General features: G+C 30.3%; 1 protein-coding gene across 8 annotated transcripts in view; it reads right to left on the bottom strand.

Annotated features, from left to right (window-relative positions):
• LOC113401423 (protein lin-10-like) overlaps positions 1-16188 on the bottom strand; it is a 120160-nt gene that overhangs the window by 89185 nt on the left and 14787 nt on the right. For 6 of the 8 annotated variants that reach the window (XM_064220905.1, XM_064220913.1, XM_064220916.1 and 3 more), the window contains exon 2: positions 12642-12699. The exons of the other annotated variants lie outside the window; for them this stretch is intronic. The gene's annotated coding sequence lies outside the window, so the exon portion shown is untranslated. The remainder of the gene's footprint in view (positions 1-12641; positions 12700-16188) is intronic. 8 annotated transcript variants of the gene reach the window in all.

The following is a 16188-nucleotide window of genomic DNA, read 5'->3' as shown; positions in this document are numbered from 1 at the left end:
ACGTCCTTTTCAATTCATACTTTCAATTTGTTAATTACTATATCAATATTCGCTAAGCTCAAACAAATTTTGGTCAATGTCTATTACCAAGCGACCTTTGGTCGGGTCAACTTTGTAATATATGTATTTTCAAAAACGCTGAACGATCTCTAGTTCTATACATATAAAGCGCCATCTCCATTAGTCATTTAATTGATTAGCTCTGATGAGATTATCATTGTTAGTAAGGACTTTATATATACGAGTACCTACCTACATCAATTTAATTTAGTACTAAAATCATCTACATATTTATTTCTGCAGGCGGCAATTTAAATTATTTCAAGAGTTTGATAAGTCTACTGGACCACGTCTTCGTATATAGCTGTCTATAGATAAGAATTAGAAGCAACCACATTCATCTATATCACTTTGAAATATAATTATAAGAATTGATCATGTTACAAAGTTATAGAATTATTTGTATCGCTGCTATTATCCATTAAGCTAAATATGCTATATTCGGTAAAAACGGAAAAAAGGTAGAGAAATAGATATAAAGGGCAAAAACGATCATATTTTATAAAAAAAAAAAAAAACACCATCGCCCAAAGACATTGGCACCGTAATAATTATTTACCATTACTTACAACACCAATGCCCCACCAACCATGGATTCTAAGAGGTTATATCCCTTGTGAAATGAGTCAGTCAAACTTCTAACCGGTACACCACAATACTAAATGTTGTTTGGCAGTAGAATAAGTAATGAGTGCGTCGTTGATATAGTGACTATGATCACAAGATCACAGATCACAAGGCAACAGATTCCAAAGGTCTGGGTTCAAAGCCCAGATCGGGTCATTAAAAAGTTATTGGGTTTTTCTGTCGAAATATTCTCATTAATAATGAAGTATGGATGTTCGAAGTGTGTGATAGCCAAAGGCTCTCGATCCCGTAGCACTCTCGAGCCTGCTAAAGGCTGCACCTGAACACTTTCCGTTCGTGTCGAATTTGCCGTCCCATTGAATTATGAGAGTTAGGGGATAGAGAGTGTACTTGTGTTTGCGCACACATTATAGTATGTCCTGCGTAATTGGCTGGTCTTCCTTGACCGAAATCGGTCAGAACGACAGCATCATATGACCCAGACTGGCTTTCACAAAACCCTAATAAGTAAAAACAAAAAAACGTAAAGTCCTTTTATTTTAAACAACACTACTTGAAAGAAGTCGAAAACCATTAACGCAATTATAATTAACATCACGTCGAGCATAGTTATAAAGACATACCGAATAATGAATTAACATGAGCGTCTAAAAGTTAGAGACGCAGTCTGCGTCACACTCAGCCTGATTTATTATACGCCTTATAAGACTGAGAGACGTGTCTTTGACAATGAGAGGTTTAAGATGAGAACTAATTATAACGTTCACATCCGAATTTTAGAGTAAATTAAGTGCTGTGACAGTAACATGCTGGCTTTAGTGGAAGCATAAAATATTTTAATATCTCATGTCTTGGGAGACCTTTATCTCATACGCAGAAGTTGAAATCTTTGTTACGCAATTAACGTTGAATTAATTTTGATGTAGCCTATATATATAATATAACAATGGTCAAAACCAAAGTACCGTACAAGCTCGTGTGAGTCCATAAATGTAATAAATACATATTTTGAAGAATTTATCGTGATTCAATATAACCTAACAAAATAAAAAAAAACTAAAATAATGAAAAATAAAAGCTATGTCCCCCTAAAATTTATATGAAGGCAGATGAAATTCCGTACCAGGTCCAAATTAAACCCGGCTTTAGTCTCTCGATTTGAAACAGGTACTTGAGCCGCGGAAAAATGCTGAGGGAGTGATAATTTTTTTTATTAGAATCTTGGAATTTTAAAGAGCAAAACTCTTGAATTAAAAAATGCGTTAGTGTTATCGACCTACAAATTTAACTAGGCTGTGATGAGATTCTTAAGTTTGTGTTGAATCTTTCCTAATTAAAATAAAAGATTAATACGGTTGTCCTCACTTATACTAGTCCCAGTTACAAAAAAAATACAATATTTATATTATATAACGCTCCATTGTTATGCATTGGTTTGCATTGCCACACAGAAAACACATTAAAATATATTCATTCAGACGAGAAAAAACGAAAACTCTAATAAAGAACTTAAAGGTGCTTGAATAGAATTGTACTTAGTATATCTTATTTAAATTCGATACTACATCCACTAGACTACATCAAATATAAGGGGGATAAACTAGTAGATAACTCTTTTCTAAATAAAAAATATTAGACTCGCTTTTAAAAAACATTCATCTATTTGACATGTTACGCTTCATTCCTATTTATTTATGATAATGTAAAACGTCTTGAAAAAATATTTCCCGATCTAGTTAACAATTTAAATAAACAGTTCTGTTTCCTATCACATTAAAAAAATCTATACATTGTATTTGTATTATCATTTACCCACGTCTTAACTGATATATATTTTAGGTTGTTCTTATATTTCTTCGGTCGAATTCTCCACCTTCTATATTTACTTGTAGGTACTACGTGGACATTGTAGAATCCGCTGCAAAAAAGCCGCGGATAAAGACTATGCATCTCTGGACAAGGCCTTTACCCGAAACTGAGAGAGGTTCACACATGTGACTTTTTTTAACTTAGTTACTACAAAATGAAACTAGAAAAAAAGTATTTAAATTTATTATTTATTTATTCAGTTCATTATTTTATTTTTTTATTACTGCATGAAATGATTACTATTGATTTTGATCAATTACTCTGTTATTTATTTATATATATATATATATATTTATTTATTTTTTTTAATTTCTATAGTTAATGTTCTTTTTCCCAAGTTTCAGACGACAATTTTGAGAAATCTCGCTCTTCTGTCCACTGTATATTATACTTATCTTTTGTTAAGCTTGCTTCCATTAAAGTGGTATTACACTTCAGAAGGTTCTAGTATACATGTTTTTTTTATTTTTTTATTTATTATTATTTTTTTAATCACCCTTCGTACAAATTACCTAATTGCTATTCTCCTAAATTACTTATAAAACACAAATAAAATCAACCTATACAAATTAAATTATAAATACTTAAACAAAATTTGTACCAACGATGTAAATATTTATTATCATAGAATAAAGGGTAAATTACCAATTATATGCAAACAAAGAGGCGTGTAAATTACAGAATTGCATATGATAGCATCACAGCGATCGGGTACTATTACGTAATTTTGGCGAGCGATCATTTGTTATAATACGTTTAATATATAATAAAAACGGATAAGCGATAAATCAGAACTTAAAACAAAAACAAATCGATAAGTGGTGAAATTATATAATAAATCACTGGCCTTTTTTCACATTACAAAACAATGAAATATTATTGATTTTAGTAAAAACTACTTTATGGTATCATTCATGACGATCATTCTTAAGTCACCTAAGATTTTTACTTGGCTCTACAGAACCATTAATGAAAACCAATTTGCTTAGTTAAATCGGACGCTTTCTTTTTAAACTTTCGATAACAAACGAATGCCACTTCACTCGAGAATCATTCAAATTAGTACCAAGTATGTACACAATTAACATTTCAAACGAATTAATGATATCCATCAATGTTACAGGTATATAAGTATATAATTTTCCAATGCGCGTATATTCGTTATCGTAGTTCCTCTTCATTTGATTGCTTGACCGATTTAATTCGTTATATTTTATTTTATTCCCGATTTATGAATATCATGTGTAATAAAATATCTCGGAAAAATCTTTGAACGTAAAAAGTCGTGACACACTAAAAACCCTTTAGGTGCTTCCAAAATAAATGACGAATCACGGAATAAATGAAACAATTTCGCCAAACTCCACTCACGCAGAATGTGAAAGCCGGCTGCGTTGCGGTCGTCGGTCAGCTAACAGTTTCGATACAACAGTATAATATTACAGATAACAATTACAACCGGTTCGATACATTGTGTAAAGGTGTAGTCCTATTGAAGATATAATAAAATATTATAGGTGCACTTTACACGTTCGAAATGCACATTACCCATTTTATATATTTTATAATATCTACTGTTACACTGATCTACTTGAAACTTATATATTGAAGTAAAAACGTGTAAAGAAATGCATGGACCTTCGCAGGCGTATGCAGAACAATTAATTAAAGTTCCACCTGAAACGAATGAATAATTTAAGAACGTATAGAGAACTGACATACTAACATTCCTTTTTTTTATATAGTATAGCTACCCGTGCGGCTTGGCAGAGGTAGGACGTGGATATAATCTTCATAAAACGTTTATTTAATGTCAAACTACAAAGAAAAAATATTTTTTTGGAGATGAGAAAGTATCGGAGTACGCAAAAAAAAAACTTAACACGATCGGAATAATGTTTAAAATTGATAGAGAACAAAAATAAAAACAATCAAATTTTATTTATATAGATATAATATAAATATTATATTTACTTTAAGTACGTAATAGGGAAAGTATTATTATACATGCATAAAATGGTACGCAGTCGGACGGAAAAATAACAGTTATTTATAATAAATTTATTGGTTTACATTAAATCCCTTCAACAAAATTAAATCTTCAAGAATACACGACACATTAACAAAATAAAAGTTAAAAAATAAATACAAATTTGTAATGATATGAAGCAAATAGTTCTTTTAAAATATGCAATTTCAAAAGAAGAATCCTCGATACAATATTTATTTAACATAACTTGTCGGGTACGTATTTTATTGGAAAAACTTAGATCATTATACTTTGTAGAGTACAAAGTTATACTAAGTAAGACTTAATGTCCTCAAGTTTTTAATTTTACCTCACAGATTATAACAAACTTATGCTATAATTAATGCAATAATATAGTAAGATTTAGTGTCCGGTTGTAATTTAGATCTCCGTAGAAGACAAGGGGTTTTGTTAGTCTTAAAAGCTTTAAAAGAGTATCGTTTCGAATTATTTTCACATACATAATATGCCTTGTATTTGTTTTAGTAGATTCTACATTATTTCTTATTGTTGTGTAACATAAGTACTGGATCATGAGACTGTAAGTATCATTGGTAACGCGAACACACTGTAGATGACACTTATGTATTATTTCAATTAAGCCTTACAACCGTACTTTCGTATAATATATAACATTAGTAAATTATAAATGCTAAAGTTATGTTCCTTACGCTATTATGTCTTAACTTCTCAACCAATAATTTAGTCCACCCTCACAAGAACGCAGGCAAAGCCGCGGGCAACCATCTATTAATAGTGCATTCACAGGGCAAAGGGCAAAAAATGTTGAATAATAAATAAGAATGCCAATATTCTTTCAATGTGTACGTGGCCTAATCAAGGATCGAGTTTTGTTTTATTTTTAAAATAACTCCTGTTATATTTTTTCGTCCAGTTAATTAAAAACGTGGAGAACAAATAACTCAGTATTCTTTTTACAAAGTGCAATGCCATGTTTCTCCTCGTAAAGGTCATATATAAACTATATTAAATTAAATGTGTTACAGCTTGCAAATGTCTCACGGTTGGGCTAAGGCTTCCTCTCCCTTTGAAGTCGCTTTTTGGCTTGAAGTAATTCCACCACAGTTTCTCGGATTGATGGGTAAAAATTGGCAACATTTCATTGAAATAACACATAGAGGTTTCTTCCCGATATTTTTATTCACAAATTAAGAACATGAATATTCAGTGATGCTTGCCTAGGACTGAACCAGCAATCATTGGTTAAGATACATTTACGCGATATAAACACTGAGCCATCACCGTTCGGTCTACATTAATCGTTTATAATATTTATATTAATAATTAAATCAGTAATTATATGTTATTAAAATCATGCAACGCCCCTTTAATTATGATTATTGTTATAATTAAACTTTTCATTTAGTTAAATTCAGTTATATTCCACCATGCTGCTCCAATGGCGTGGTAGGATACCTCAAAATGTTTTTCTTCACCATCGAGAACATGATGGATCACAAACAGAAATTACTTATACAAATTAACTCTGTAGAGCTAGCGCGGGTTCGAACTGGCAATCTTCGCTTACGAATGAAAGAAGTACCTATAACGTAATAAATTATAAAAACAGATATTCTCAATCGATAGAGAGCATTTGCAATGTATTCATCACACTAATCCGCTTTAGTATTAAAAACCCGTCTCAGGACTTCTTTCAGAAAATGCAGATTTTTTTTAACATTTTTCTTAACGATCGATCAAGAAATACATTTTCATACAATCGTAATTAAATATATTAAAATGTCAATTACTCGATCAATTGTAATAATAAATTTTATAGTTTAGTTCAAACTCTTAAATGTAAACTGCATAAAAGATTTCATCATTGAACCGATTTTCAAATAACTAGGAGGAGCTAGACACTCCTTGAACACGATCTCGATGTACGGAGCAGGGCTTACAGAAAACATATTTAAATGTGAGCTATTTAAATTCATTTCGTAACCACGTTGCTCTCTTAACAGCTTTTATAATTTACTAGCTATTCATCCTGACTGCGCACGGGAATAATGACGATTGAAATTCACCCCGTGATATGATTTTATAGAATGAGATTTAAACAAAGGGACTTAGCTCTCGGTACATTTAAGACTTATGATTCCGTATTATATTTTTGGTAATTTTAAGTACATTTTTTGCTTAGCCAGCGTAACAAACGTTGTAACGATTTGATTAGATAACATTAAATAACTTTACTATTGGCAAATTAAATAAGAATTTACTATTTACCTTTCCAGATAAATTATCAAATTAGTGGTGAAATCCGGATCATAGATTAAAATAAGTTAGTGAACAAACTTGGAGTGTAAAATTGTTTAATAGTAGTAGTACGTACCTATGCAAAAATATCAAAAGGACATTTAAGTCTAGAAAATGAGGGAAAATAAATAGTTTTTCAATTCAATTCTTTGTAAGGAGATCGCTATTTTTGACGTGTCCTTTTTGAGCTCAACGCTCTACACAACGGCCGTGTCGTTTTAGAATGTTATCTCGAATTAACACTATTAACTGTTAACTCATTTCTTTATTAAGACAATTCACATAGTATGTAACTAGGGTCGACATCCGTCCGCCGTTGTCCGGATACGCCCTCACTTAGCAGACTCATCTTCAAATCCTGCCTTATCTAACAACATTTACTCTTGTTATTTTTAAAATATTGTTTTTTTTTTTATATTATTGGTGTGTTGATGCTAAAATTTATGCCTTTGATATTTCTATGTTGATACTGCACTTTATTAACACCCACAAAAACATAATACACAAGATAAAAAAGAAAAGCTAACATTTATAATATATTACCTGAGGTAGGCTTCACTTAAAGTTTTTTGTAAAATGAATATTCAAAGTGCTTGAATAAAGTATATTTTGATTTTTTTTTTTTTTTAGTTATTATAAATTTGAAGGGAATAGTCAAACACGAAAGCTTGTTACTCGTATAACTTTGAATAAATAGTAACCTAGTACAAAGTAATAAAAAAATTGAGAACATTGCCCTAATTTAAATACTGAAACTTAACACGTTCAAGATTATAATTTTCTCAGAAATATTTTCAGTAAAATTAAAAGAACAGCTATGAAAAAAAATACAAAACACTTAATTAAAGCACGCTGAAATATGAAAACAATATTTATTATTTAATTCGTTTATTCCGAGTCATGTTTCTAGCGAACAATGCGAAGTAAACCATGAAACAAGGGGCGATGCTCTAAATTCCAATTAAAATGAGCAGTAAATCCTTGGAAGAAGAAAATCGGAGTGCCCTAGAAACAAATGAGGAGAGTTGTGAGGACAATGGTCGTCTCTAATTCGATTACTTGGTAGGATTAGCACTGACAACATTTTTCCAAGAAATTACTAACTTTGACTTAAAACTCAGTTGAAGTCCGTGGATTATTGAGTTAACTTAAAATATTTCTTCGTTAAACTATTAAAAATGATGAAATTACAAACTCTAAATTAAATGATGGTGTTAACGGGAAATTCTGACTTATTGTATATAACCAAGTTACGGAATCACACTTAATTGGGCTTCAAATCGACTTTGATTTTAAACAGACAAGGTTTATCTGACTGTTGGTCTACTTTACTTATTATATAGTTCGAGCCAAATAAGTCGTATATTGCTGCACACTAGCCTATTTGCAAGTTTTTTATTATTATTATTGTTTTTTTTTAATTCATAATTTACTTTTATTTACCTGAATTTCAAGCGTAGAAAAGAACAGGAGACAATTACATTTATTTTATCAGCAATTCGTAAACGAAATCAACAAGAAATTAAAAAAAAAGACATGAAAATATTTTATTAAAGTTCAGACTCTACCAAATTAGATTTTGTTTTAATATTGTTTAACCAACTGGAACATATAAAATCTAAGCATTTCCAAATATTCAAAGGTAATAAATACAAAACGCAATAAATTTATAAAGCACAAAACTAACAACAGTTAGTATCAATTATCTTCTAAAAGCCCAAGAAAGAAGGACTTAAGCAATCATAATTAATGATAATCCGGCTACGAAAGAAACTCAGTATTAAATAAACAGAACGGAAAAGGGAAGAAACGTAGGTACGAATTAGACACCATAGCGATACAAACGTCTCTCGTCGCCGCTTTAACGAAATTAAATTCACCCTCACCTTTATTAGGCTGACTGCCGACGAAAATTCTTGATTTAAACATCTGTCTGGTACAAAAAAATTTATATCAGTACATACAACTATGAGTCACACAAGTAATAATTGTTTTTTACTCACAATTATAGCTGACTCTTTAATCATTATAATTACTATAAAATCAAAATGAAATCCAGTATATTTAAATTACCCTGAAGTTGAACTAGCACTCTGTGACGTTGACATATTTATAAATATAGTAAGGCCATGAGACGTGCTTTATTTACTAGTCGCATAAATCGATTTTAGCTTTATGGCTAATTGTAAGAACATTAAAAATATGCACCTCAATATTTCATTGTAGGAGCTGTTGAAAGCATTAGAAAGTATAAAATTACTGATTCTTTCAAGTCTTTCACGAATAAAATCTTTGATAAATGAATTTCTTCCCTTTCACTTACAATATTTTCTGTAGGTGCACTTTTGAATAAAATTTCTCTCGTACAAATTGGAACGAATGAAACATTTACACTGACTTAGCACTCATAGCACCAAAGTGAAAATAAATTTCTACCTCCATAACTTATTACATTTTAAAATATTTTATTCTATTGCAAAAAAAAGAATATGAAAATATATAACCACATTATATTTAGATTTTAAAATTTTACGCTTGCGAACTTTAGACAATTTTTTATGATTTACAACAACATACATAATAATAAAATAATTCGTATTTTTCGTAATATAAAAATACTTAAATATAGTACGGTATATATTGTATTGTTTTGAAGAAACAATAAAACTGTTAACAGTCTAAAATATTTTGTTTTATACGATTCGGCAGGTCGCAGCAGTGAACAATTGACTGAACGAAACAAAAATATTATATACTCAATCGTATGAATAAGTAAATAGTTTGTATTGAAGATAGCTGAGACTATTTCAATCGAAAGCAGATTATTCACAACCGTAAAATAAAAATATCTGCCACTCAATAATTGGTCCAAAAAATAATATTAAAAAATATCGGTAAGTCCAACGCCAACCAACGCAAATACTGAAACTCGGCAGAAAAATTCTGAAGGAAAATATGCAACACACCTGCAAGCCAACTTATTTAATATAAAAGTAACTAACTAAAAGTAAATAATAATATACTTCTGACTAATTTTAAATTTCTCTAGCGTATATTTTTGTGAGATTTGATGAGTTTGTAAAACAACTATGCAATGACGCAATTATTTTAAATGAAGTTAAAACAGATAAAAATACTAATTTTAGTTTAATATACCTTTTATTTTAAAGTAAAAGTTCCTCACGCTATAAAATAATGGAAAAATAGTCATTACGAAATTCTTTATTCGCTTCAGAAACGGAGGCCCATCGTGAGCCGTCACTTAAATCCATTGCCCAGTGAATTAGATAAAGCACTTTGGGCACGCACATCGTATAATTGGCAGCGATGTAGCCACCCAGGCCTGACCCCCAAATCGATGATTGTTCCACCAAAGATAATTTTCACGCTTCACTGATGCTTTAATATAAATGCACTGAAAGGACGATTTGATTTGACGAGGGTTGTGGAAATTACGTTCGCCGATCTCAATGATGGTCTGAATTCCGAAATTTTTGGAATACTTTTTGGGCATTAACGTTTCTTTCATGCAAAATTCATTAGATAGTGAACAATGAGCATTGTTGTTTTACGGAAAGCTTTCGTTCTGATGTTCATTGTGTTGCAGCGTGGGAAGTACGCGTTCACGTAATCGGCTTGAAGCGTAGTGCACTTTCATGATAAGGGCTTGCAATACTAACGGAAATGGACTTGTATAGAAGGCATTTATGGAGAGTTTGCAACTTTGAATAACTGAGCTTTGGTCTAATGATGATATCGTGTTGGTAATGTGTTTACTGCAGGATTTCTGTTAAATGCATTATTATTGTGTGTGAATATTACTATTAAATACATTTAATAGTTAATAAGCTCCGTCAATTAAATTCTAATTAGATAAATTATTTATTTATTTCATCTTAAATTTGGCATGAATAGTTCTGCAAACAAACCAGCATATATCAGCACTAAAGAAATATTGATACTACTGAAGCGGAAAATCAGCTAAAATTTTCACATAAATGTAAAATGTATCTAAAACTCGGATACGTTACCTAAAACTACTGCAAACATGAAACCTGTAGCAACTACGTCCAGTTTTATTGACAGATTTATTATCCAATATTATAATGGATAGTGTATTTAATGTTGCAGTAGAGCAGTGAAAACTTACCTGTACCTGAGATCACAATCGAAAGTCTGCATGAAGGATAATACCTCGCTTACAAAAACATAATAAACTATTATATTTTATTTAAATTTGAATCTATAACAAAAAACGCAATATTTAATAAATATTAGAAACGTTTTCTTTTTTCATTCTAATTTAAGCATATAATTACTCAATACAAAATAGCAACTGAATAAAATAATATACTATGTAGCCGAATAGTATAATATCTAGAAAAATCTTAGTATTTCAGTACCCACAAAATTTAAATGGGATCAATTATGTTATTATTAATAAAGATTCCCCAAAATGTCATATAACTTTGTAATGTATTTATTTGATCTTATTTTTATGGTGTAGATAAGCGGACGGGCAAATAGACCAACTGATGGTTAGTAATCACCAACATAGACATTGGCACGGCTCTTAATCATTCCTTACATAACCAATGCGTTCTCAACCTTGGGAACTAAGATGTCTTGGGAAGTAAGATGACAACTCACCCTTGCAAACCGGAACACAACAATACTAAATATTGCTGTTTGGCGGTAGGATATATGATAACTGGGTGATACCTAAACAAACGGGCTTGCTCAAAGCCCTACCACCAAGTAAATGAAATATTTTTCCGTAAGCAGAATCGAACTTTTGTATTAAAGTAAAAATGATGTGATGAAATGAATGATAAACATAAAATTGATTCAAATATTTCGTTATAGTATGGGCTTATTTTAAATAAATACTTAAGTAATTTTAACCTTTACGTAAAAATGTATTTTTTTTTACTTTTCATCTAAATGTAAATAAAAGTTACAGGCAATGTTTAAAACCACATAGGTCCTCGTATATAAACAAATTCGTTCCTTAATTCTTCATAAGTTATTATGAGTTCTCCGAGCCCCTGTGCTTATCAAAGTTAAATTATTTCTTTAACTCTAGAACAGGTTAAAATTGAATAAATTGTAACGTAATGCAAATTATCAGTTCCAGAACATATCAATTTATGAATGAACACTATATCCTGTACGTAATTTATATAAGTCCGAAAATGCGCACATCATACATATCTAAGATTATGAACATAGATAAATCGACAAGAACATAATTGATTGGTTTTAAAAACAAAAACATTCTTCTGATTCTAGCCTAAATTACATTTTGTTACATTGCATATTATGTAAAACATATTTTATTAATAAAGGTTTTCGAATGAATAAATTATAAATCATCAAACAGGGTAAAGGAACTACGTAAAGAAATATATTATGAAAACTTAAAAAAGACGTCACAAAGCAAGAACACTTTGAACGACAAAGGCAGTAAATATGCCGCCCCGACCTGCACCAGGTCAGGCATAACGTTCCGGCCATTGAGTAGAGTACGATGGCTACTAACTCAACCAACGTAACTCGGCACTGAAAGTTATGAAACTCTTTGTGAAAGTTATACGTTACGCCTGTTATATAAGCCATTCCTAATCAATTTATAATACACGAAGGCCCTTTTTTTCAAATCATTAACAAATATATATACTATACGATCGTACCTAAATATATTGAATAGACAAAGAAGGTAAATAAAAAAAAAATTAAAATGAAAAAGCTTATAAAAAATATAAATATTATTCATAAATACGTAGACGGTATATCAAAATATATTAAAACTTACATAAATCCCATTAAATGAATGAATTTGCTGTAGTCCTCAAACAGCCGAAACGAAATTTCTGAAACGATGAAAATAGCATTATATGAATAAATTCAGTCATAAAATGTTAAACAAAAGGTTATGTAAAAAAAATAATTGAAATATGTACATCGTCAAGCGATAGATAAGATTACAACTATTATAAATTTGAGTAAAGTATTTAGTTTAGACATTATATTTTTATGTATCAGAAATGATACTTAGGACTAAGACTTAGGTTTAATAAACGTTAAAGTTTTTTAACAACATATAAATTATGCACTATTTTTAGACTAATCTTTTACCCTATGTCGAAAACCTTACCGATAAACCTTGAATGCAAGCTTTTAACCGCTATTAAACGTTAGAGCTTTTAAGCGCTTTCAAATATTCATATTGTAGGTATCGAATCATTTGGTTGAAAAACACAAAAGATGTCTCAGAAAAACAATATTCTATGTTTGTATTTATTGTATATTCGTGAAAATACGCGATAATGTTGAATTTAACGATTATTTTTTTTATTACTGTTATTATGACACGCAAATATATGTATATACTCGTATTTAATGAGGTTGTTTAATATCATCGTCTCGGTCGTCGAAAATCAATACATGTATTTTATTTTATAACATAAATCAAATTGAAATGTTTGCAAAAATTTTATTGCGTTAAATTTAAAGAAAGGTAAGTATATTGGCCAACTATGGTCCAACAATGTCTACAGTTTGTTCAAGATGTGAAATGTTCGTGGTACGGCTGTTTGTAACTAAGGATGCGCGTGTTTGTTAGCTGTAGATGTACTTATGTAATATTTGTGTACCTAGGTTAGATTTAACCTTGTTTGATCCCATGATTGGAAGCACATTGACAATGTATGCAATGGCTAATGTATTTGACAAGGCGAAGTTTGTAGGCGTAGGTGACCTTTATTTATTCGCCGTCAAGCGCCTATTTTAAAAAGATTTATGTAAATGATCATAAATAAAGTTGGAGTTTTGTATGCGTTGATTAACACACAGAACATTTAAATTTAAATGTATATATATAGTTGTCAATACATAGTATATTTTATTTGAGAATAAAATAACTACTGAGTTTCCCGGTAGAATCTACATTTTGAACCGGTAATAACTTTATATTCAATTTAATTCTTTAACATGACGATTCAAGTTCTTATAATAATAGAAGAAAATAATAATAATAATAAATCTTCCTTGTATACAATTCGTCATATAATAGTCATAACTAACTAAAATGTTAATTCTTTTTACGTTATTTATTTGAAAGTATTTGAAAGATATGTTGATCTACCTTGTTTGTACCTACAATAGTAATCATAACATGTTACCTGTTAAAAACCTATAAAAGATCAAATGTGTTAACTGAGAGTATATTAAATTCTCTATGGTATATTATAGTTCTTGTAACTGTATAACTTGATTCTGGCAAAGGCTTTTAACGATTATGAAAGTGCAGTGCACACCTATCAAGAGGCCTGATTATAAAATAATTTTGATTCCTTCCTTCATGCACATGAGAGAAAAAGATGTCACTAATCATTTAAAAACATATCTTCTCGTGTAACACTAGCTTTTTTTCTATTTAAGTGAATAAAAAGCGTTTAGGTATGTTCTTCTAGTCTTTTCTCCTATCGAGTAGAATTCATACTTTACTCTATCTGATTGAGATAAATCATAATGATGCTTAAATGAGCATTAGGTCAATAGTTCAATATTATAGATACATGTAATTAAACTAACCTTAATTAATTAATAAAGGAATGATAGAATATATAGTCTAAACGAATGATATGTACAAAAATATGAACATAAAATATGTTATATAGCTGCGTCTAGATTGCCAATCAATCGACTGCGGTGAGTTGTGAAAGATAGCGAAGTTTAATCAACTCAATCTCGATGCGACAGATATTCCTGATCGGATTATATTTGTCACGAACTGTAAACATCTCTCTGAGCACATCATGATTAGTAGCGTGTCTTAACTATGTAAATATTATCAAATAATTGGAAAACTAACATTAAAAGTATGTTTACAAACATTAAATTTGAACAGATTAAACTTCTAAAATAAAAAAATATTAATAATGACCAATTTCAAAATACCTCAAAATGTTATACATAAGCTATATTTTATAAGCGGATATGAGAACACGCTAAAAATGAATACGCTCCAAAAACAGCCACGTAATGAATGCATTATTGTTAAAATTAAAATTATAATAAAAAATACATTAGAACATATAATTTTTAAACTGACATAAACAGTAATTGCCTTGGCAAATTTAAAGGCAAAGAAATTTGTGAGAAGCAGCTAACTAAGTTTTAATGTTGAGGAAAAAAACTGGCCACATTTAGTTGTACGTTTTTAATTATTCACGGTATAAGTTTACACATTAACTCCGGAGCTCAAGTCAAAAAATCTAGACATGTACAAACTTTGTACCTTCACTAAAACTTTATTTATTTCACTACCGACCCACGTTACAGTTTCAGCAAACAATGTTCTCTGTAATTTCACTTACCTAACTCTCACGCTGAGCTAATATAGGGATCTCTATCAAGTACAAATTTTTAACTAAACTCGGACTTTGAAAGACTTCTATTTACGGCAAGCCTTCATATATTGTTTAAAATACATAGTTCGTTCTACCATAAATGATGCGCCTATTTTTGTTTAATTATTAAACATCAATTTAATAACATAGATATAATAAAAGAGTTTTTTTTATGGACAATCGAACGGCACACCTTTAATAAGGAACTTTCAAGAGGATTGACGCCGATAAACTCAAACTCAAATTCCTTTATTCAACATAGAAGCATTACACTTACTTATTGATGGTCAAATTAAACACTACCACCGGTTCGGAAAAAGGAACACTCTGACCTGACAAGAACCGGCGAAAGAAACTCAGCGGGTCTTTTTTTTTGTTGTCAAATTAATTACATACATAATTGTATATGAATAGAAACAGCCAGGAAGCGATCGTTTCATCCCCAAGGTGTGCTATCAAACATAAACTCACTAATTGTATAGTAACCTTTCGTACACAAGCGTTCCTTAACATTTTTTTTAAATTTGACAACAGAAGCATTTTGAACGCTTTCTGGGATCCTGTTGTAGAAGCGTATACATTGCCTCACAAAAGAATTACTGACTCTATGCAGTCGAGTAACAGGAGTAACAAGATTGTGTTTGTTCCTTGCACCAATGTTATGAGAATCACATTTTCTCATAAAAACATTCATATTTTTCCGTACATACAAAACATTACAAAATATATATTGAGAAGCAACAGTTAATATCTTAATTTCTTTAAATTTATACCTTAATGATTCCTTGGCTCCTAGGTTATAGATTGCGCGAATAGCTCTCTTCCGCAGCACAAATATAGTATGGATAGCGGCTGCGTTACCCCAAAGCATAATACCGTAGGATATTATACTGTGAAAGTAACTGAAATAAAATAGGCGAGCCGTATCAACATCGGTAAATAATCTAA

The sequence above is a fragment of the Vanessa tameamea genome, chromosome 2 (genome assembly GCF_037043105.1).
Source record: "Vanessa tameamea isolate UH-Manoa-2023 chromosome 2, ilVanTame1 primary haplotype, whole genome shotgun sequence".
Classification (NCBI taxonomy): Eukaryota; Metazoa; Arthropoda; class Insecta; order Lepidoptera; family Nymphalidae; genus Vanessa; species Vanessa tameamea.
Note: the sequence above shows the minus strand (reverse complement) of the source record. Positions and strands in the feature narration are given on the sequence as shown.